Here is a 24,501-nt window from a genome sequence, read left to right on the forward strand (position 1 = left end):
GAGAGAGAGAGAGATTCTCCACTGCAGAGAATGTACGGAAAAATACCTGCGTGAAAAATGTGTGGATATTTTTCTGAAAATGAAATTTGATGTTTGAGCCTGGCAAAGAATATTCAGGAAGTCTCATTACCGTATATTGTGATTTCCATTGGGTATAAAATGATTGTCGATCCATTCGAATCGGCTTGCAAACTGATACAATAAAAGGGAAAGACGCGGGTGTTCGGTGTGGCTGTGTCATTGTTGATATCAACGATTTTTTTTTTTTTTTAGTTTGCACCATGTTAATTTTAGTTAACTTTATCATAATCATGGTAAGGTTTATTGTTTTCATTCGAATTATTATTATTATTATTATTATTATTATTATTATTATTATTATTATTATTATTATTATTATTATGTTGTTGTTGTTGTTGTCTACCATAGTCACCCTATTCGACTGGGTGGTTTTTATAGTGCGAGGTTCCGGGTTGCATCCTGCCTCCTTAGGGGTCCATCACTTTTCTCACTAAGTGCGCTGTTTCTAGTAGCACACTTTTCTGCATGAGTCCTGGAGTTACTTCGGCATCTAGTTTTTCCAGATTCCTTCTCAGGGATCTTGGGATCGTGCCTAGTGTTCCTATGATTATGGGTACAATTTTCACTGGCATAGGCTATTCCATATCCTTATTATTTCGATTTTCAGGTCTTGATTTATCAATTTTTCTCTTTCTTTCTCATCTGCTCTGGTGTCCATGGTATTGCGACATCAGTGAGTGATATTTTCTTCCTGATTTTGTCAATCAACGTCACGTCTGGTCTATTGGCACGTATCACCCTATCTGTTCTGATACCAAAGTCCCAGAGGATCTTTGCCTGAACGTTTTCTATCATTCCCTCAGGTTGGTGTTCGTACCACTTATTACTGCAAGCTAGCTGGTGTTTCTTGCACAGGCTCCAGTGTAGGGCTTTTGCTACTGAATCATGCCTCTTTTTTTACTGGTTCTGTGCAAGCGCCGGACATTCGCTTGCTATGTGGTTTATGGTCTTGTCTTTCATATTGCACTTCCTGCATATGGGTGAGATGTTATTTCCATCTATTGTTCTTAGGGCCTGACCTTGTGCCGCTGTTAGCATTCCTTCTGTTTCCTTCTTGAGTTCTCCCCTCTGTAGCCATTGCCATGTTTCATCGCAGGCCAGTTCTCTTGTCTGTCTCAAGTACTGTCCGTGCATTGATTTGTTGTGCCGTTACTCTGTTCCGTTTTTCATTCCCCTGTCTCTGTATATTTCTGGGTCTTCGTCTACTTTTATCAGTCCTTCCCATGCACCCCTTAGCCACTCGTCTTCACTGGTTTTCAGATATTGCCCCAGTGCTCTGCTCTCGATTTTACGCAGTCCTCTATGCTTAGTAGCCCTCTCTCCCCGCTTCCTTTCGTGTTATGTATAGTCTGTCTGTATTTGCTCTTTGGTGTAGTGATTTGTGTATTGTCATGTTTTTCTAGTTTTCTGGTCTATGCTGCGGAGTTCAGCCTTCGTCCACTCCACTACTCCTGCGCTGTATCTGATTACTGGTACTGCCCATGTGTTTATGGCTTTCGTCATGTTTCCGGCGTTGAGTTTTGACTTGAGTATCGCCTTAAGTCTCTGCATATATTCTTTCCTGATCGTGCCCTTCATCTCTTGGTGTTTTCTATGCTCTCCTTCTACTATTCCCAGGTATTTGTATCCTGTCTCATCTATGTGTTGGATGCTATTCCTGTCTGGTAGCTTTATCCCTTCAGTCCTTGTTACTTTGCCTTTTTGTATGTTGACCAAGGCGCATTTTCTGTTCTAAACTACATCCTGATGTCCTCAGGTACAATCATTACAGTCTGGATTAGGGTATCTATTTCCTTGATGCTCTTACCATACAGCTTGATGTCGTCCATAAACATCAGATGGTTAATTCTGTTGCCTCATTTCTTGAGTTGGTACCCAGCATCCATCTTCTGCAGTACTTTTGTCATGGGAATCATGGCTACTACGAAGGGCAGTTGGGACAGTGAGTCGCCTTGAAAGATCCCTCTCCTGATGTTAACCTCTGCTAATCTTATCCCAGAGCTTGTAAGCACTGTATTCCAGTTGCGCATTGTATTTTCAAGGAGGCTGATGGTGTTTTCCTCTGCCCCATATATTTTCAGGCATTCTATTAGCCACGTGTGCGGTATCATGTCGAAGGATTTCTTGTAGTCATTCCATGCCATGCTTAGGTTGGTTCTCCTTCTCTTACTATTCTTCATTACCATTTTGTCTATTGGGAGCTGGTGTTTTGTGCCCCTGCACTTCCTCCTGCAGCCTTTCTGTTGGTGGGGGATGGTGTTTGTGTCCTCTAGGTAGTTGTATACCTTTCACTGATGATACCTGTTAGTAACTTCCACGTTATTGGTAGGCAGGTGATAGGCCTGTAGTTACTTGCTATATTTCCCTTGTTCTTGTCTTTCTGTACCAATGATGTTCTCCCTGTGGTCATCCATTTGGGCGCATGTTGGTTCGTGATGCAATGCTGGAGGTCGTTCTGCTATTCGTGGGTGTAGGGCCTTGGAGAATAGATGATGAAACAAACCTTAATGAGGATTTAAGCCCCTATCAAAGGAAATGCTAGTCCAACACTAAATGCATTGAGCTACAGGGTTCATATAGCTAGGAGAACCAGATATCATCTGTGTCTTATTACAATATTATTTATAAAAAAATAACTCTTGCTGTAGGGCCTGTTATCCATTGTGCAATAGTAGCAGAATTCCTTGGAGTAAAACAAAAAAATAGCATGGAATAAAATTAACAGTTGAGTAAGAGATTTGACAAATTCGACAAGAAAGAGAGTAACGTTGGCCATAATTTTTTTACCCTTTTTTTTACCAGTGCACTTAAAATGAAGACCATTTGATTATTTATTACATATAATAAAAAAATAATGTGAGTTGGCATTAACACGGTAAAGGGCATCATTTTACAAAGCAAATTATAGATAGAATATTTACTTCCAGTACACTTGCAATTTTCATCTTTGACAAATACATTGTTTGACTGAAAAACAGAGATACGGAAAATTTGAGTGAATAGATCAGAAAAAATGCAAGCACATTGTGCACATTACTTTTATCTTCAACAAGATTCCCGTTACTTAATTATGATTTAAAGGAAAGCAAATTGATCCTACGAGTTCCATAGATCTCATTGGCAGAATATATCAGCGTGAACTGGAATACCAGATTAGTTCTGAAAACACCTCTGGCGGTTACTCTTTAATAAAAACAAAAAAATACTTTCATAAAATGCCGATACACATGAACACTTTTGAGCGTTACGGGATGTTCACCATAAGCAAGTAAAAAATGCGGTAAAGTTTCTTCAGCGCAATGGAGTTTTCTGTACAGCCGCTAAGCGTATAATCAAGGCCACCGAAAATAGATCTATCTTTCTGTGGTCTGTATAATGCTGTATGAGCCGCGGGCCATGAAACTTTAACCACGAGCCGGTGGTGGCCTGTCCTATATCGTTGCCAGAAACGCGATTATGGCTAACTTTAACCTTAAATAAAATAAAAACTAATGAGGCTAGCGGGCTGCAGTTTGGTATGTGTGATGATTGGATGGTGGATGATCAACATACCAATTTGCAGCCCCCTAGCTTCAGTAGTTTTTAAGATCTGAGGGCGGACAGAAAAAGTGCGGACAGAATAAAGTGCGGACGGACAGACAAAGCCGGCACAATTGCTTTCTTTTGCAGAAAACTAAAAATCATTACTCCTCATCTTGAAATTTCTGCGAAGGTTGAACAATATCTAATATTCGGTTGCAGTAAACACCTTAGCCAGCATGATAGCAAAGCGTTATCTGATTAGTGCTGAAAACATTCTGTTTAATCAAAAAATTGTTTCATATGTATGAAAGTTTAAGATTTTCTTTCAGAGCAGAGAAGAGACTTTGCGAAATGATGCTCTTCTGTGTTAATGTCTATTCACTACATTTTTTCTTACATTAAAGCAATAAGGACATGGTTATTATTTTAATTGTATTAGCGCTGCTTTTAAATCCATGTGTGAAAAATTATGGCCAACGTTACTTTCATTCTTAGTAGGGCCATAAAATGATTAAATTGTACAGTATGGTTATATATAACTTATAAAATTATTAAACTATAAAAATCATATAAGCAAGCATACCTATATATCCCATTTTCGTGTCTGTCACAAATCATAGAATCTTTCACATCAAACAACACAACTCCGCGAGTCAGGAGGATTAATGGAGCTACGAGAACTTGCTGAAATAACATGCTACGTGACCAACAAGACATCTCCAGCTATAGTCAGGTAATACCTACTAATACCTTCCTCTTCTGCCTTGTATACTAAAGTAGCATCACCAGAGGGCAGGTAGGCAAGTAGCTTCACTGATAGATGCCTGTGACGGTCAATATCATTTTCAGCAGCGTACACGTAAATAAACAGACACCCTCACATAAACATATAACATATACATACATATATATATATATATATATATATATATATATATATATATATATATATATGTATATATATATATATATATATATATATATATATATATATATATATATATATATATATATATATATATATATATATATATATATATTCATACTACTCTTGTTAGGCTTTTCAATTAGACGCCATAGTTTAGATTCCGGATACTTAATTTTCCATAGTAGTGCAAGCTTTCAAAGACAGTCTTCTCCATCAAGTACCGATGCACTGACTCGAGTCGTATGAATATATATGAAAGGTGAAGTTGTGTGGTTATATATAGTACACTTGTATACAGTGGGTTTCTGTCATAACAGCTCATGACATGAGGCTGCAGCCTAAGCATTACGATTTTTACAAGATTGCAATTATTTCCTTTTTCTGGAATTCTACAAGAGTGATGTGAAGGCTGAAGTTTGCCTCAGTAGGAGAGGTTGAAATCCTTTTCAGGGCATTTCTCCCAATTGTCAATTCCTTTCTTTAGGAATTATTGTATTTCGTATCCCAAGTCATCTCTTTAGGAATTAAAATAAAATAAAATAAAATAAGAGCATATTAGGAGGAGCTCTATGCTAAAAGAAGTCTGATTAAAATGGCTTGCTTGGGAAACGTATGAGAAGTGCAAGGAAGTCTTAAACGGCAGCAATAAATAAATAAATGAATAAATGAACAAATCCACTGGAAGTGTATAGAAAAAATGAAAGAGTAGATTACAGTAACGATAGTGTCCGTTACCTGGATGAACAGTGTACGAACAACGCAACAAGGCAACAAGTTCAACGCTAGGTCACTTAAATTGTAGAGACTACACAGTGCCAATGGAAAAACACATTGCGCGTACTCTCTCTCTTTTTCTTTTCTGTGTCTCGTAAACAAACACTCACTTTAAATTCACTCTAAATGAGGTGAAAGTATTCAATCAAGGGCGTGCGATGTATACGTAACGGCGCCCTCATTTGCACAAACACCCCATTCTGTTTGGAAACAAGGAGCCAAACACATTTTCCGTCTTATTTTCGCGTCGGTGCTTGTGTGTACGCGTGTATGCCTACCTAGAAATATGTATATGTGTATATATACATATGTATATATATACATATATATACACACGCATATATATATACATACATTATATATATATATATATATATATATATATATATATATATATATATATATATATATATAAATATATTATATATACACTAATCTATAAGGACCCTTATAAATTTTTATTTGTTTTCATCACTCAAAATACCAGGAAAAATCAGAATGGTAACCTTAAAGAATTTACGAAAGATAAATGTGCCATATTAACTGTTTAAAATATCATGTCGTGCTTGACCCTTTATATAAAGCTGTGATAAGAGTATATGTGAATTTCCATTTACTTTTTCCCTTTATTACGGCAGTTTACCAACCACCTTTTCCCCTACATTATGGACCCTCTGATATATATCTCCTCCCCTTTGCATGATTTGCTGGTGATTTAACCTTCCATATATTCCTACTTCTTCTGCTCCTTTCTGTTCATGAGCAAACTTGATTGCAATTTTCTTCGGTTGTCAACCCTGGCTTAGATGGCAAATCTGACTGGGATCTTCGTCACTGGAATAATTAAAAATCCAGTTAAATATTTCCCTCATACTTCTTTTTTTTTTTTTTTTTTTTGCTCTTTTCCAAGTCTTCAGTTCTGTTTGATGGCGTTAGTTCCTCATTGGACGGGTGGGTATCGTTCTCAGCTAGCACCCTGCTGGTCCAGCGTTCGATTCTCCGGCCGGCCAACGAAGAATTAGAGGAATTTATTTCTGATGATAGAAATTCATTTCTCTTTGTAATGTGGTTCGGATTCCACAATAAGCTGTAGGTCCCGTTGCTAGGTAACCAGTTGGTTAGTAGCCACGTAAAATAAATCTAATCCTTCGGGCCAGCCCTAGGAGAGCTGTTAATCAGCTCAGTGGTCTGGTTAAACTAAGGTATACTTAACTTTATTTGATGGCGTTGAACTCGTAAATATAACTTACCCGTAGTCTAGTTTACCAAATTGCTGCAGTTTGTGTAGAGATGCTGTAAGTTTAAATTTTCTTGATACAAAGCTTGAAAATTTTCGTCTTATCTCGACTCAGTAACATTTTCTTCTTCCTACATTTTTCATAAACCTCATATAATTAGCAGCTTCTGATGTGAATACCGCTCTCTCTCTCTCTCTCTCTCTCTCTCTCTCTCTCTCTCTCTCTCTCTCTCTAGATCGATCGAAATTTTTCCTTTTCCTTTGGTATGGTAACTGAATTTTCTCATCCCTTAGTCCTATCTATATCCAAATGATCGAACCTAGTGTTAAACAAGAGTTGCAGTAATCTCCTGTAAAACATTGCTAACTGTTTTCATGACGTGCTCTTCACTTTATTTGCTCTTCACTTAATTTTGCTTAATTTTGCTCTTCACTTTATTTGCTCTTCACTTAATTTTGCTTAATTTTGCTCTTCACTTAATTTTGCTTAATTTTGCTCTTCACTTTATTTGCTCTTCACTTAATTTTGCTCTTCACTTAATTTTGCTCTTCACTTTATTTGCTCTTCACTTAATTTTGCTCTTCACTTTATTTGCTCTTCACTTAATTTTGCTCTTCACTTTATTTGCTCTTCACTTAATTTTGCTCTTCACTTTATTTGCTCTTCACTTAATTTTGCTCTTCACTTTATTTGCTCTTCACTTAATTTTGCTTAATTTTGCTCTTCACTTTATTTGCTCTTCACTTAATTTTGCTCTTCACTTTATTTGCTCTTCACCTAATTTTGCTTAATTTGCCTCTTCACTTTATTTGCTCTTCACTTAATTTTGCTCTTCACTGTATTTGCTCTTCACTTTATTTGCTCTTCACTTTATTTTGCCCTCCACTTTATTTTCCTCATCACTTTATTTTGCTCTTCACTTAATTTTGCTCACAACTGTATTTTGTCTTTACTTAATTGTGTTCTTCACTTAATTTTGCTCTTCACTTTATTTTGCTCTAAACTTTATTTTGAGCTTTACTTTATTTTGTTCTTAACTTTATTTTGCTCTTAACTTTATTTTGCTCCTAACTTTATTTTGCTCTTCACTTAATTTTACGCTTCACTTTATTTTGCCCTTCACTTAATTTTGCTCTTAACTTTATTTTGTTCTTTACTTTATTTTGCTCTTCATATAATTTTGCTTTTCACTTAATTTAGTTCTTCATTTTGTTTTGCTCTGCACATTATTTTGCTCTTCACTTTATTTTGCTCTTCGCATAATTTTGCTCTTCACCTTATTTTGCTCTTCACTTAATTTTGTTCTTCACTTTATTTTGCTATTAACTTAATTTTGTTTTTCAAAATTACTTTATCTAATCTGACTGGTTCATCAATATCAGGCAGGATAATATAATAATACTAAGAATGAATGCATAGTTTATTTTGAGGCTATATTACGAGAATTCCTTCAAGAATCCTTAGAAACGAGCGTCGTCACCTACTAAGTGGGAGAAAATACTGCAGTGATTTTTTTATTTTGGCTGAGAGACATTTTCGTCAAAACAAAAAAGATAAAGAACAATTTTTTAATAGATTAGTAAGTAAATGGTATTATTGTTTGCAAAAAGAGAAGGAACAAATTTTTTTATGGTTATCGTTTTAAAACATTCTGTAACTCATTCCTCTTCTCTTTAGTTGAATAAATTTATTAACTATATATAAAAAATTACATGCGATTATTTGAGATACCTTATTTATCTTAAATAATCGCATGTATTGTTTTATATATAGTTAATAAATTTATTCAGCTAAAGAAAAGAGGAATGAGTTATAGAATGTTTTAAAACGATAACCATAAAAAAGTTGTTCCTTCTCTTTTTGCAAACAATAATACCATTTACTTACTAACCTATTAAAAAATTGTTCTTTATCTTTTTGTTTTGACGAAAATGTCTCTCAGCCAAAAAAAAAAAAAAAAAAAATCACTGCAGTATTTTCTCCCACTTAGTAGGTGACGACGCTCGTTACAAACTCTTTAGTGCGTTCCAGACAGTTGATCTTTATGCCGAGAGAGAGAAAAGTCGATGACTCTAGCAATCAGCGTAATGTATGCAAGTTTTATGCTGTGTTGTCAAGCCAAAAAACCTTAATCATCATCATCATCATCATCTTCATCATCATCATCATCATCATCGTCACCACTACCCTACCTTTACTCCTCCTCTTCCACCAATAACTCTCCTCCTCATACGCTCTCTCTCTCTCTCTCTCTCTCTCTCTCTCTCTCTCTCTCTCTCTCTCTCTATTTTCTCTCTTCTATCTTTGTTTCTCTTCTCTTTTCTCTTTCTGTAACAAAAAAATTGTCCTAAGATTTCATAAACTCTTTCTGGGATACAGATTAATTTGTTTCTCTTCTCTCTTTCTCTCTCTCTCTCTCTCTCTCTCTCTCTCTCTCTCTCTCTTTTTCTGTTCTCTTCTATCTTTGTTTCTCTTACAGTCTTTCTCTTTCTGTAAGAGAAAAGTGGCGTAAGATTTCACAAACTTTAGTGGATTCAGATTAATTTGCTCTCTCTCTCTCTCTCTCTCTCTCTCTCTCTCTCTCTCTCTCTCTCTCTCTCTTTGTGAAAGAACATTTGACCTTTGCTTCACATTTCGAAATATTGCTACTCAGACTTTATTTCCTTGTCAGCTATTGCTGCTAAACATTTATGAGATACAGCAGGTTTAGAAAAATTAACTTTCTGTTCAGGAAAAATAGTTGCATCTGTTGTGTCAGCACTATGAGAAATACGGAGTTTATTTTAATCAGATTGTCTCTAAATCTGTCTGAATCAGCAGCGTTCAGCGATATTGAAAGAACATGAATTCCATTTATCCAAAGCATCCGAACAACTGATGGCCACCACATACACGCCATGTCGTGTTTTAGAGAATGATTCAGTAAACTATTTTAAAACTTCATTTCGCTTATGCCAGCATTTGCATGTACATAGATATGCATATACATACATACATACATACATACATGTGTGTGTTTATATATATATATGTATATGTATGTATGTATCTCTGTATGTGTATATGTATACAAGTAAATAAAGCTAACATGACAAAGTTTTATGCTTCTACACACACACACACACACACACACATATATATATATATATATATATATATATGTAAATATACATATATACTTTATGTGTATATATATATATGTGTGTGTTTGTGTGTATGTATGTCATGTTAGCTTTATTTACTTGTTACTTTTTTTCTCTCTTTCAAGGTTTCTCCATTTTGAATAATGCGGGACACAGCTCTTATCACTTTCTACTGAAACTGCCAAAGTGCTATCAAATGAATGCGACAGTGATTTCTATAATCTCGGGAAAGATAAGCATTTATGGTCATTTTAACATACCCAGAACCACGAATGGATTAACGCCCCAGTTTACGCTAAGACTTTTCTCGTGGAATGACAAGAAACTCCGCTCGTTATTTTCAGACACATTAGATGGATGAAAAGTAAGATTAATGAAAACTGGTGATATAACATAAACATATGTGTATCTGCTTCTCGTTGATTATGTTTTTTTTTTGCTTGATGTTAATCGATTACAATGCTTCGGTTGCAAAAGATAAAATTATAAAAGTAAGCTTTGTTTATCATTCAGCAAATTATTCATTGAGTAAAGAATTTTTTCTGAAGAGTTGGAGGACTCAGACCTACTTGGATCAGAACTGTGAAAGAGGGAGGCTGGAGATGAGTGGAGACTGGTGGAAGTGATGTCTCAGGAAAGACATACGCGATAATTTTCAGGGGCCAAATGCCTCGTACGACGTTGGAGGTGATGGCGACGATGAAGTTTCTGAAAACTACATTAAAATGTCTAAAGTACAGAATTATGTACAGATGACTATATTGTTTTAAAGTATTCCTTTCTGCTTCGGTATGACAGTTCGATATTTCAATACGTCCGTTTTTCGCTCTGATCGAAATCGATTACCATACTTTCTATGAAGCTAGTGTACATGAATAAATTACTTTAATGTTTGTCTTGAACATGAATACATTATAGAAAAATAATTTTCTTTGACTTCACATTAATTACTTTTTCTAAATCATCAAGTTTGTTCAGATGACAATGTTAGAAGCTATCAAGTGCCAAGGCAAGAATCGACACGATTGTTATTTAAGGGATGTCGAGAGTGATGAAATGTCGGTTAGCGGTTTATTTTCAACACATACCGGAAGGAATTATTCAGGATAATAATTCTGCAAATAGACAGGAAAAATAAAGTGCATTGAAAATCACTGCTTATCATTCAATGAAGATATATGCAGAAACATATCACCGTTTCTTTTCAGCAAAAACATTAAGCAATCCTTTCATTCAAATCTTTGAAGTTTCTCACTATATATTCGCAGAGATTTCTTGCTTCCTGGTTTTACAAGAACGGTTTAAACATCTGCATAATTTTTATAGCACCGAGCACCCAGCTTTAGTTCTCCCAGGCGAAGTTGAATGTTAGAATTATCAAGGGTTTTCTCGTCTTCCTGGATTGCATATTCATAATAACTAAGACGTTTCACATTTTTCATGAAGAACTCTTTCGTTAAATCATTCTTCATATATTTCCTTCGAATCCTTTCACGATTCCTTGGAATTCTTAAACATGTCACTTCGCAAGAAAGATAAGATGAATAATAAAATCGATGGATTGTGAATAAACCACATCACTTTATTTTTTTTACTGGAAATTCTTTCCTGTACATTTTTAAAACTCTCTCTCTCTCTCTCTCTCTCTCTCTCTCTCTCTCTCTCTCTCTCTCTCTCTCTCTCCTCGACATTAGATTAAAGGGGAATAGATAGCCACATCCTTCCTCCCTACCCCTCCCTCTTTCTCCCACACTTCCGGTTTTTCCCTCATCTCCTCAAGACCCTTTCTCCTACATCGCCCCCACCCCACATCTTCCCCACCACATCCCCCACCATTCACCTCCCCCCCCCCGCCTCGACCAACGTTTCCCTCCTTCCTCTCATGTCTTCATCGCGTAGTCGTTTCCTCCCTTCTCTCCCTGTCAACCCACCCCATCTCTCACTTCCTGTTTCGATTCTTCTTTCGCGTCTTCGTTTTAAGGGGGAGGGGCAGGGGGAGGGGGATGAGGGGGAGTGCAACTTCGAGGAGAGTGGTGGACCATTCAGCGGGAAAGAGGAAGTTCCGAATCAGTTGTGATTTGTTGGGAATTCTGGATTTTCTGCAATCCCCTTCATCTGCTTTGTGCATTCTTCTTGTTTCACAAGTATTCTTTATATGTTTTCGTTTATTTACGAATTATTGATTTCAAACCCATTACTGGACTGGCTGAAGTAGATCTCACGCAAATTCACACACACACACACACACACACACACACACCACACGTGTGTGCACCTGTATGTTTGAGTCAAATAAATTTAAATATATATTGGAGAGTTGAAGCATAGTATGTATATATATATATATATATATATATATATATATATATATATATATATATATATATATATATATATATATATATATATATATATATGTTCTCTTAGAGAAAAAGAAAACTAAAATGCTATCAAAGGCCATAACGTAACTTTTCCCATGCAGGAGTGTAGGTAGGACGAGAACTGCGATGAAAGATTATACATTTATACTTTTCTCTTATGTATGCTCCCGCGTGTTTAGTGAAAGACTGATTTTTAGGTTCTTATGTGAGTGTATAGTCAATATAGACACACGAAACACATAGGTACTTGTCATGCAATTTACTTTCTTACTAGTTACGTTCAAAATCACTAATAGTTAACATGTCTCCTGACATGTAGAATCTAATAACAATATTGTTTTTACCTGTTTGTTGCTTGTGGTATGATTGCCTGTCTAGAAAATAATATAGTACAATATACAGACCATGCTGGTCTTAGGAAAGATTCGGAAAAGATTCGTAAGGGCTGTAGTCATTTAGTTGACGTGCCATTGTTCCATGATATCCTTTTCAATGGTAACACCGTATATCATGTTATGAATATTTGACAAGACTTGGGAATGCTTTAATTTCAGAGCTTATTTTTTCGCGTCACGTGAGGAAAATGTCATATGGGTATGTCAGCGAACTACATGTTGTTCATAAGGGTTCCTATATTTTCAGAGTCAATGGCATTAGCGCCTTATGCTGTAGATCTTTGAGTTATTACGCCAGTGTCTGAGTAAAGTGCTGTTCTCCTTTCTGGTTTGGCAGCAGCCTTCTGGCATCTTTAATTCCTAAACAAGATTGCTCGAAGATGCGGTTGTCTTTCATACATTAGCGCCCTTGGTCGATGTATTCTAAGTAGAGCGTGCAACTTACCTTGATGCTGATCATCATTCACCCTCTGAGTATATGCCACTTTGTCTTACTAACCAGTACCCGATGTCAGACATTTCTTTCACTGTTAGGTTATGGAGTGGTCTCCCTGGAAGTGTTAGTGATATAGATACCGAAAATATAAAAGAGGTGGTAATGGTAAATTGAACCACGATACACAATTAATTGAATTGTTTTTTAGCTCGTAATGGTATTTATGAACGGGTACACACTTATTTTTTTGCTGATTAATCTTTGTTCGTTTTATCTCATTTTTCTTCATCTTTTTTCTTCCTTGTTCATACAAGGGCGTTCTATTCTGCAAAAACTTAATTTGCAAGTTTATTAACTTGAGGCTTTTCTCATAAAAATATCCACTGATTATGAAAAGGAATAAGTTTACAATGCTTTTACCTGTCGTGTGAGCTGGGCGTTTTATCATATTATGATTGCAAGATCTCAGTAATTTGAAGTATCTGCCCCACTGGCTATCTTTCTGACTCCTTGCTCATCATCTTTGATAATAATTTTCATAACGATTCCTTCCAAGGATGAGAAGCGGGACCCTTCTTAAATGGTACAGGGAGAACATTTTAAGCCCACTTTTGTCCAGTAAGCTATGTAAAATTTACATCTGTAACGCAAGTACTCTTTAGATGACTGAATACGCTATTTTTCTGGTGTAGAGGTAGAGATATATATTTTTTAGCGTACAATGGAACTGTTTTAGACTTGCACATTTATTCTCGGGACGCATTGTATCTCAGTGGGCCTTTAGGGAACTTGGGAACACTAATGGGGAGATCCCAGATCTTACAGGTGCAAAACTATGATGAAAGTACCCAATTGGAGCATTTGACAGTGTGATTTCTGTGCTGGTGTCATATTTCGATTTGCAGAATTAATGTTGTGCATTTGCAGAATCAGCTTACCGTTAACACTTTAATTTACATGACCTGTGAAAGTGCAAGAATTTTTTTTGCCATTGTTCAGCATTTCCCAGGTGGATTTTAGCTAGGTTATGATGCTAAGACTTGATATATAGTCTGTGAGGTTTAAATATTTCATGTCTTTACTAGTTCATTTATAAGGACGTAACAATTATTGTCAAGTTTTACGCTTGTATTTACTCCAATGAAAAATATTATTTATGTATGAGTAGTCTTTAGAACTGAATGTGGTGGTAGGGTATGTTTTTGAGGACTATGATCATTATTGTTACGTAATTACAGATGACATTTGGTCTGACTGAGTTTCATTGTGAGAAAGCTTCATTTCACAGCAGTTATTTAAGATGTTCAGTTTATTATTATGCGCAATAGATTTTATTCTTAATTCTCATGCGATAGTAAGTGTAAATACAGTCAACCACATTGTCTTCATTGTTTTTTTTTTATTTTCAATTATTTCATACTTTCCTTTTTATTCTTTACAGGTTGGTCTGAGAGAAATTTCCATATTAAAGAATACACATTGAGAGGGAACAGTTGAGTTGAACATGTCGAGTACTGGTAAGTTACCTATGCGACAGTTCTAGCAAGCAAACTTGTATAAATTTCACTATCCATTAGAAAAGCATGCAAGTAGGCCATATTCTGATTGGCCACGATACACTTAAAATTAAACAGTTTCTTAGTGCACTTCATTATTACTTTATTGCTACGTTGAACTACGCTTAACTTGGGGTTTGCTGGTTTGCTGCGTTAGAATTGTAAACACTCATCACTGATTCATTATATATATATATATATATATATATATATATATATATATATATATATATATATATATATATATATATATATATATATATATATATATATATATATATATATATATATATATATATATATATATATATATATATATATATATATATATATATATATATATATATATATATATATATATATATATATATATATATATATATATATATATATATATATATATATATATATATATATATATATATATATATATATATATAAACTATTCCTCTTGTAGGTTGCGGTTGCAGAAACAAACGAAGCAACCGTCATGTTACATTCACTGGCTGGTGAATAAAAAATTAACCTCTGCAGAATGCTTCGTCCTAACATGCGTACATTGTATGTACAACTCTGTCCTAAATCATTTCGTATTTCTGGATAGTGAGGCTTTTGCGTTGCAACACCTCTTCCATTCTATCCTCTGTTTCTTTCTCATCTTTCAGCGAAAACATTAGTAATTATCCAGTTTTATCAATAACCTGTTTCTTACCTTCCACTACGCATGATCAACCCCTTTTAAAATGTCCTCATCCATATTTTCACTTATTCCGACGTTTTGTTTTTATATATTCTTTGTTTTATATATTCTTAATCTTTTTATCCTATCTTACTCCGCTTGCAAAACAGAAATTTATCTCTTTAGTTTCACATTTGTTTCTTTCAGTTGTAATATTTTCCTCTTCATTTTCATGAAAAGATTGTCCTAAAAATCTTTTCATACATTCCAGGTTTTTATTCTTTATATATTTCTCTTCCCTCCAAACTTCACCTAATTTGTAGTTCACTTCTTTCATAATTTAACACTGTGTGAATAAATTTAACCTGGATGAATAAACCACTCCCATTTTCCTCCCATCTTTATAAACTGGTTAACAATCCCTTTCAAGTCCCCCTTCTTTTAGACATTTCAAAGCGTTTACACCAATTTTTGCAACTTCACTATCTCCTTATTATTCCATTCCTTTGATTTACTTCACTCATCTCTCTGTCCACGAGAAATTCACAGTTATGTATATTACAGTACATCCGAGTATGAGACCCATTTTGTCAGTAGTTTTGTCGTTGCTGTTAACGTTAAAAATAAGCATTGCTTTCATCATGAAATGTAAGTGCATTATAAATTAACTTCTGCCCCACATATCTTAAATATTCTCTACATTATATCCCCATTAGTTCTGTCTAAGCTTCCTGAATTCATTGTTTTCAACACTGGTTTTTCTTCACCTTCAAACTTCTCTAAACAGTGTCTGCATTGTAGATGCTTTATCCAAAAAGTCCGGTCGTTCTCTATACCTATACCGTTCTCTCTGTATCAGTCCTATAATTTGTCTTATTTTGGAAATCAAAATCCTGCTGGCCACCCTTCTAGTTATAGAAAGTACAACTATGTCCTATAATAACATAGACACGCCTGTCATCTCTACCGTTAAGGCATATAGGCCCCTCGTCCTTTCACTTGGAATTATATATGTATATATATATATATATATATATATATATATATATATATATATAATATATATATACTATATATATATAAATATATATATATTTATCAATCATGAAGCTACATATGTCGCTTAATATCAAATTCACGCTACCTCGGAATATCCCCGATGATAATTATCACCGAAGGACAATTTATAAAGTGATAAATGGATTGGTACTGCCGGGTCTCGATCCTCGACACAGATATTTATCCAGCGACTCCAGTGGGTAGACCGTCGACTGGAGTCGCTGGATAAGTATCTGTGTCGAGGGATCGAGACCCGGCAGTACTCAACCATTTATCACTTATAAATTTCCTTCGCTGATAATTCCCATCGGGAATATTCCCAAGGTAGCGTGAATTTGATATTAATTTGTATTTGTGATTTATATATATATATGATTATATATATATATATATATATATATATATATATATATATAATATATATATATATATAATATATATATATATATATATATATATATATATATATATATATATATATATATATATATATATATATATATATATATATATACACACACACACACACATACATACATAGATACATACATACATATATGATGTGTCAATTCGCTAAGGGTTGTTTTTTTATATAAGTAATATTCTGTCTTCGTATTCGATAAAAGCAAAAGGGGCGTAGTACTCTGTAGAATTCAGGGAAGGTGAATGGTATGGTAGAACTGACAGAGGAGCAAATATGACCGTGTTGAAGATGGTGCAACAGATAATCCGTTAACTGAGATTATTTAATTGGAATGTGTCTCTTTGTTCAGTATCCATCTGGATCGAATGGTGATAAAATTGAAAGAAAACTGTCTGTGGAAATTGACATCAGAAAAGTCTTTGAATATAACTTAGAGAGGACAAAGTTTGCACAATGTATTGAATCGTTTGCTTGTGATCATTAGGAGAAGTCCCAGAACCCGATGAAAGTTTATCGAACGTTCGTATGATATGAATGTAGAAAGCTTAAGGAGAAGAATAAGTGAAAGCCAAGAAGATAGAGTCATGGTTATTATAATGTCTAGTTTACTTGCAAAGGTATTTTAGAATGTATGTTACTTGTCAAAGAGGAATGAAAGAAGTGATTCATAAAGTAAGTAATGCAAAGATGGTACTGCAAATCCCGAAGAACCTGTGAAAGAACAGGGTTTACAGAATCGTATTTGTATTTATTACGGATTTATTGGTCCAATACATCTTTATAGAGGTAAGGTGTGGTTACTGAAAAGGAATGAAAGAAAAGGGTGGAAGCTGTTGAATTGTCTGCATAGTAAATGTAGAGCAACGAAGGTCGGAAGAGAGAGAAAACAGATAGACGGCACAGTTCATGGGATGGCATGGATAAACGTGTCTTTAAATGACTTCAGTGAAAACGGTATATAATTCGAAAATCCTAAGGATGACAACGGTCACAATACAAAACAAGTGAAAATGCGCAGAAGTTTCTTCGGCGCAGTCGAGTTTTCTGCACAGCGTATAATCAAGGCCACCGAAAATAGATGTATCTTTCGGTGGTCTCGGTATAATGCTGTATGAATCTTTAACCACGGTCCGGTGGTGACCTATTCTATATCGTTTCCAGATGCACGATTATGGCTAACTTTAACCTTAAATAAAATAAAAACTACTGAGGGTAGAGGGCTGCAACTTGGTATGTTTGATGATTGGAGGGTGGATGATCAACATACCAATTTGCTGCCCTCTAGCCCCAGTAGATTTTAAGATCTGAGGGAGGACGGACAGACAAAGCCGGCACAATAATTTTCTTTTACAGGAAAAAAAGGAATGTAACTGAAATATCCATGATATCTCTGTGGAAAGAAAATTCGTTTAAGATTAGAGATGTCTGTTTATACGTGTATGAGGTCAAAGTGATGATGGTGAGATTCCTACGTAGAAGTATGGTGAGACTGATGCTTTTGAACGACTTTTCACTGATTGTTTATTCTTGATTCAGAGATTAAGTGGCGTAAGTTTAATATATATATATATATATATATATATATATATATATATATATATATATATATATATATATATATATATGTATGTATGTATGTATGTATATATATATATACACACACACATATATATATATATATATATATATATATATATATATATATATATATATATATATGTGTGTGTGTGTGTGTGTGTGTGGGAGAGTTGGGTGAGTTTTCGGTGAATATGTTTGTGTAAGTGCGAGATGACTAAAAATTTATGTCTTTTGTAGAAACATGCATTTGTTTGGCTCTCGGAAAATTATTGTTGTCGGTAGCTTTAAAGAATACGAAAAACTGATTGGTCTGAAAATCTGTAACCCGTATGAAAACTGATAATCGGAACCCTTTGCACAAAAATATAAATAAAATGCAGTGCTTTTTAATGATTTGTTTGTACTAAGTTTGTTTTCATTTTGTGGTGGAGATAAGTATTTTCTTTTAGAATAGAATACTTATGGACTCAGTGTGTTTTCTCACCAAATGATTCGTGAAATATTCTATTATACGTTAAGAAATGCTTGTTGGTGGCTGTCATTAGTGATTGAGAATGCAAAACCATCTCATGACTGTTATAGGGAAAGAGATGAAAGTATGTGAGTACTTTAAATGACCTATTGCTTGTGTACATAATTCTTAACGTATGTGTGATTCCGTGCGGTGTGTTTGCGCTTTTTTTTTTTTATGACAGAATGAGGCACAACCTGCGATCAAAACTTAAGGTTAGACAGGGTAGAATTTTCTGAACAACTACAGAGTGACTAAGACAGCACTTGAAAAGAGCTCGTAGCTTGTTCGTTTTGTGGTAACTCTATTTACATGCAATCGAAAAAATTAGGAAAGCTAACTTAGAAAAGTAACTTCATTAACTTATTACGATTACTTTTTTATCCATGGCTATTCGAAGGCGCGTCGCAACGCAAAAGTACAAAAACACAAGTAAAAAAAAAAATGCACTTGGTCATGCAATTTGACAAGATCTCCCATTGATTAGCATAAGCTGCGCATGCGCTCTCTCGCCCGAGCCGATGCCTGTGGTAGACTGGCCCGGACAGCGGTCAAGGTAATCCATTTATTCGGACGACTAACCCCGAAAAGTGGTCTCCGCCTCCATTACAACTTTTACGGGGCCATCACTCCCCCTGACGGGGAAGATGAAGAGGAAGAATGGGTTGGGGAAGGGGGTTGGGGAGGGGATTGCCGGGAAAGGGAGAGAAAATAAGAAGATAGAGGGGAGGAGGAGGAGGAGGAGGAGCATGCAAAAGAGAAGGGGTTAACTTGAGGGTCATTCGGGGAAAGAAACAGAATTTAAAAGAGAGATTTTGACCATTTGAGGGTGGAGAGGGAGAGAGGGAGTTCATAAAAGACGACAAAGAAAGGGAAAGGGAGGAAGGGTTTTGAAAAAGAGGAGATTGAACGGATGGAAGATGTTTAACAAAGCAGAAAATAAAGAGAGGAGGGCGCATAACGGGAGGAGAGCGAAGGACTAACAATAATTTTGGTAAGGAGTGGACAAGAGAGAGAGAGAGAGAGAGAGAGAGAGAGAGAGAGAGAGAATTTCTCTCAGGAAAGAAACCAAAATAACGCCACAGAACAGACTAACGATAAAAATCAGTGTTGAGGAGGCTACGGTGTTCTTGCGAGAAGTAGGGGAGAACAATGGGCAATGGATAATGGATAATGGATTAGGCAGCGATGAAAGAAAGGGAGCAATAAAAGCAGCACGATGTTGCAGAAGAAAAATCAAAGATAGCAGTAGTTACCGAGGGCTGATGATGGATCGGGCCATTTGAAACGTTTACTACCAAATTATTCACTGTCTTGGACCTGACCATGCTGGAAACGCTGAAACGCAAGAGGGGGACTCCGTAATAGGGTAGTGAAGGGTAGGAATAAAGGGAAATGAATAATTTACAAGACTAAATACTACAGAGTAAGGTGTTGGTGGACAAGAGACAAAAAAAAAAAAACTCAGTAGAACAATTAAGGTGTCCCTACATATCATTAAATATAAAATATGCTATTGGTTAATGAGAAAATGCATTTTTCTTAAGTTAAAGAAACCGCAAGCTTTAATTTTAATCTGTTGAAATTAATAAAAACTTAATTTTATAGATAATTAATTTTATATGTATGCATGAAAAATATGTGTACAAAAGAAGATAAGTTACAAGACTAAATACTACAGAGTAAGGTGTTGGTGTACAAGAGACAAAAAAAAAACCTAGTAGAACAATTAAGGTGTCCCTACATAGCATTAAATATAAAATATGCTATCGGTTAAAGCCAAAATGCATTTTTTTAAAGTTAAAGAAACCGCAAACTTTAATTTAAATCTGTTGAAATTAATAAAAACTTAATTTATTTTTGTTTAAGTTAACGAAACCGCAAACTTTAATTTAAATCTGTTGAAATTAATAAAAACTTAATTTTATAGATAATTTTTATATGTATACATGAAAAAGATGCGGACAAAAGAAAATAAGCGCCATACATTTAAGATTTCCTAAAACGGGAGAAAGGACTCACAGCTTTAATTCCTAGTAAGGGTTAATGTCTCTTTATGGTTAGGAGCAGAATTTCCCCTTTACTCAAGATTTATTTAATACTTCTTTAACAAGGTTTTCCCCTCCTTCGCTTCTTTCCCCCCATCCCCCCCTTTTTTTTCCTCTCACTACCATTTCCGTGGACAAGTATCTGTCTTTATTATTTCGAATTATCTCTTCCTCTTCGGCCTCCCCCTTTCTCCGCTTATCTAGATTTATGCTTTAAGCTCGCTTTAGACATTTTCCTTCAGATTCTGTCTTATTCTGTGACTCACTGAACCTCTTCAACGAGGGTCAGCATTATATTCATAACTGACTTCAAAACTGCATTCAGTTTTCTGTAGAGACGGTGATAATTGCAATTATATTTTTCTGGTAATACATCACTGTTTAGTGGCCTGGAACCCCATCTAAATTAAACTAATGGTTGCAAACGAAAATAAGTTGCTGGTGTATTTTATGGTATTAAAGTATACTTGCTTTTTTTTCATAGGATACAAATCGATATGCAGTTAGGCAGTTTAGGAGTAATTAATGATGAAGTAATCATCTCTTCTAAAGAAAGTACGCAGAATTAAATTACCATAAACATGCATATGCTTGGAAAAAAAAAAAAGAAAATTGATGTGATTTAGGTTTAAAATGAAGTATTCATTTCGACTCAAAATAGTCAACTCTTCCCACTACTGTTTCTCGTTGTTTGTAATCTTAGTCAAATGAAAAGTGCAGAAATCAGTTAAGAAATTTTATTTATTCTGTTCTCATTCCCAGTGTTTACTCATCATATCTATATGGTTTTCCCACGTTGTATTCACTTCATCATAATTTGTTACTCTTTTATATATATATATATATATATATATATATATATATATATATATATATATATATATATATATATATATATATATATATATATATATATATATATATATATATATATATGTGTGTGTGTGTGTGTGTGTGTGTGTGTGTGTGAGTAAAATCCACTCTAAGGCCATCTTATCCTTTTAAAAAAACGTTGCCTGTTATTGCTTTCGGCAAGAGATATCATCATTTTCTAGAAAGGATACAATTTTTCTAGTGAGAAACTTGTTCTAGAACGAAGATCCTCCTCGAAAACCGAGAGTGAAAACTGATAAGATACTTTTTACGACTTAGCCTTCGTACCCAAAGCCTAAAAAGTTTCCTACCGCGTCGTTATTTCAAGATTGTCCCTTCGCTACTATGAACTAAAATTAGGGGGCCGTTGTTGAAGCGATAATGTTGGACATTATGACAACTTTGGCAGTTATGCATGTAATGAGCATAAGATATAATGTCTTTTTGTACCGGGGATGGTGACAATACAAAACCTAAATTTCCTGAGAATGTCATTTTCATTTACATGAAAGCCGAAGGGGCGTACATTCAAATACCTTTACTAACCCAGGAATGGTAGACAATACTCAAGTACATTTAGAAGGAAAGGGGGACACACTGGACTAAGTAGTTTGGTCATTAAGGCTGTGGAATAATATTCCTCAAGGGATTTTCAGACCTGCATAAAGCTGAAGACGACCCCGGCTTCTTCAGCTGATTAGAGAACTTTGTGCATGAATCACGTTACCTTTAGGAATCTTCGTGTGAAAACTGGATCTAGGTAGGGACAAGTGAGACCGATAAAATAGCCAGATATTTGAGATGAACAGAGTACCCATTCTAAGGAGGCTGAGTTGCCACCTCTTGATATGTGTGACATCTCTAAAACAGTTTTGATTTAACTGAAAGCCTAGAAGAATTTGATTGTTGTTTGTCATCAAACAACATAATATCATTAAGTTTGAGCCTAAAAAGGAAAACAAATGTTAGAATAGTTCTTCAGAAACATTAGTCAAAGAGAATCTTAAAGCTGGAAGAAAGAATTTTGAAACTGCTGATAGAAGACAGAAGATTAATTTGAAACTGAGATTGAACTGCAGCTGTGAGCAGAAGAATTAAGAGTTAAAACCACCAGAAAACGTATGAAACAGAAGAGAAACACGTTAGAAAAGATCACAAGCAAAATAACGTATATCACATTCTGACAGACATAGTCTGAATAAAGCAAGATATTACGGAGTGACGGACGGTCTCTAGGAAATAGGCAGATAATATCTAAACCCTTATGATTATAAAGAACCTGCTGAACCTGACGACAAGGTGCTCGTTATGTTCCTCGTTGGACGGGTCGGTATAGTTCTCGACTAGCACTCTGCTGGGCCCGTGTTCGATTCTCCGGCCGGCAATGAAGAATTAGAGGAATTTATTTTTGGTGATAGATTTTCATTTCTCGGTATAATGTGGTCCGGATTCCACAATAAGCTGTAGGTCCTGTGGCTAGGTAACCAATTGGTTCTTAGCCACGTAAAATAAGTCTAATCCTTCGGGCCAGCCCTAGGAGAGCTGTTAATCAGCTCAGTGGTCTGGTTAAACTGAGGTATACTTAACTTTTTAACCTAGCCGGCATGCCGTCTAAATAAGAAGTGGAACGCGAAGGTTTATATTTCCACGCAACCTTTTCTCACATACCCACAAACAAGCGCTTTTGTTTTCCTTGTGTTTCGCCTTTCCCTTCAAGGAAACAGGGCTGTTATTTCCGTCGTGAATGAACTGCAGCCTTCTTCCCTCCTCTCTTCGGCTTTCGTAAGTCTTTTTGCCAACCCCAGTAGGCCTTTGCTCTGAAATAATTTCTGTATATATATATATATATATATATATATATATATATATATATATATATATATATATATATATATATATATATATATATATATATATGTACATATGATATGCACACATGAGTCAGAAATTTATATATGTATATATATATTTCAATATTCCTCTATATCTTCTTTTTTCCAGGTATACTTCTCAGGAATGAGGAATGGTAAAGTTGTGCGCGTTCTCTTCCTTTTATTATTTTTTTTATTCATAGGCGACCGGTGTTCCTTCACGATTATGTCAGGTTTAAATATATACGTAATTTTAAATACAGGTTATACTTACATATTAGAATCGTTTTATTTAAACATAAGAAAAGTTACGTCATCGGTTGATTGTTATTGGGGTCTGTGCGTCACTCTCGTTTCGATCGCTTACCAGGTAAGGTGTTTATCAGCCGCCCAATGTGTTCTTTTGGTCTATTTGTAGGGGGTGGGGAATGCAAGCGTTTCTATGATGTTTTTATTGTTTTCGGGTAGGAATCTTGCAGTCTCCAGGTAGAGGGAAGAATAGAACTCCTGTCTTTGAACGCTGATCGCTGTTCATTGTTGATGAAGGCTAACGGCTTTGGCTATCTCCAAACCGTGAAAACGGGGTTCTCTATGAATTATTTGCCTGTCCCCTATCGGTGTCTGAAGTGAGGGCTCACGGATATGGGCGTCTACAGTTATTGAGGGAAAATTAAATTTATAATCAACGTTGGTTGACCATTGAGGTTAGTTTATCTCCAGAAAGCTGACCAGATTTTGGAATCAGTTAATCCGACTGTATGGTACAATGGGCATTATTCCACAGACTAATTCCCATTTTCATAGGCATACCGTCGTCCAAGTACCGATTATGGTATGTTGTTTTTGGAAATAGACGATGGTATTTCCATGAAGCCTAGGATTCAGCTTTTCACACGTGGCTGCTGTTTCTGTCACTGGTGAGGCGCAGTCTGACGCTGTCTAGTTTTGCTTGGAGAAGCGGAGCGTTTATAAGCCTTGATTAGATATACAGTTTTATATAATAT

General features: G+C 35.3%; 1 long non-coding RNA gene across 1 annotated transcript in view; it reads left to right on the forward strand.

The window, feature by feature from the left end:
• Positions 1-24,501, forward strand: part of LOC136849063 (uncharacterized) — a 378,493-nt gene that overhangs the window by 311,522 nt on the left and 42,470 nt on the right. Inside the window, exon 8 of the long non-coding RNA XR_010856223.1 lies at positions 14,340-14,415. This is a non-coding gene — a long non-coding RNA (uncharacterized lncRNA). The remainder of the gene's footprint in view (positions 1-14,339; positions 14,416-24,501) is intronic.

Source organism: Macrobrachium rosenbergii, chromosome 20, assembly GCF_040412425.1.
Source record: "Macrobrachium rosenbergii isolate ZJJX-2024 chromosome 20, ASM4041242v1, whole genome shotgun sequence".
Taxonomy (NCBI): domain Eukaryota; kingdom Metazoa; phylum Arthropoda; class Malacostraca; order Decapoda; family Palaemonidae; genus Macrobrachium; species Macrobrachium rosenbergii.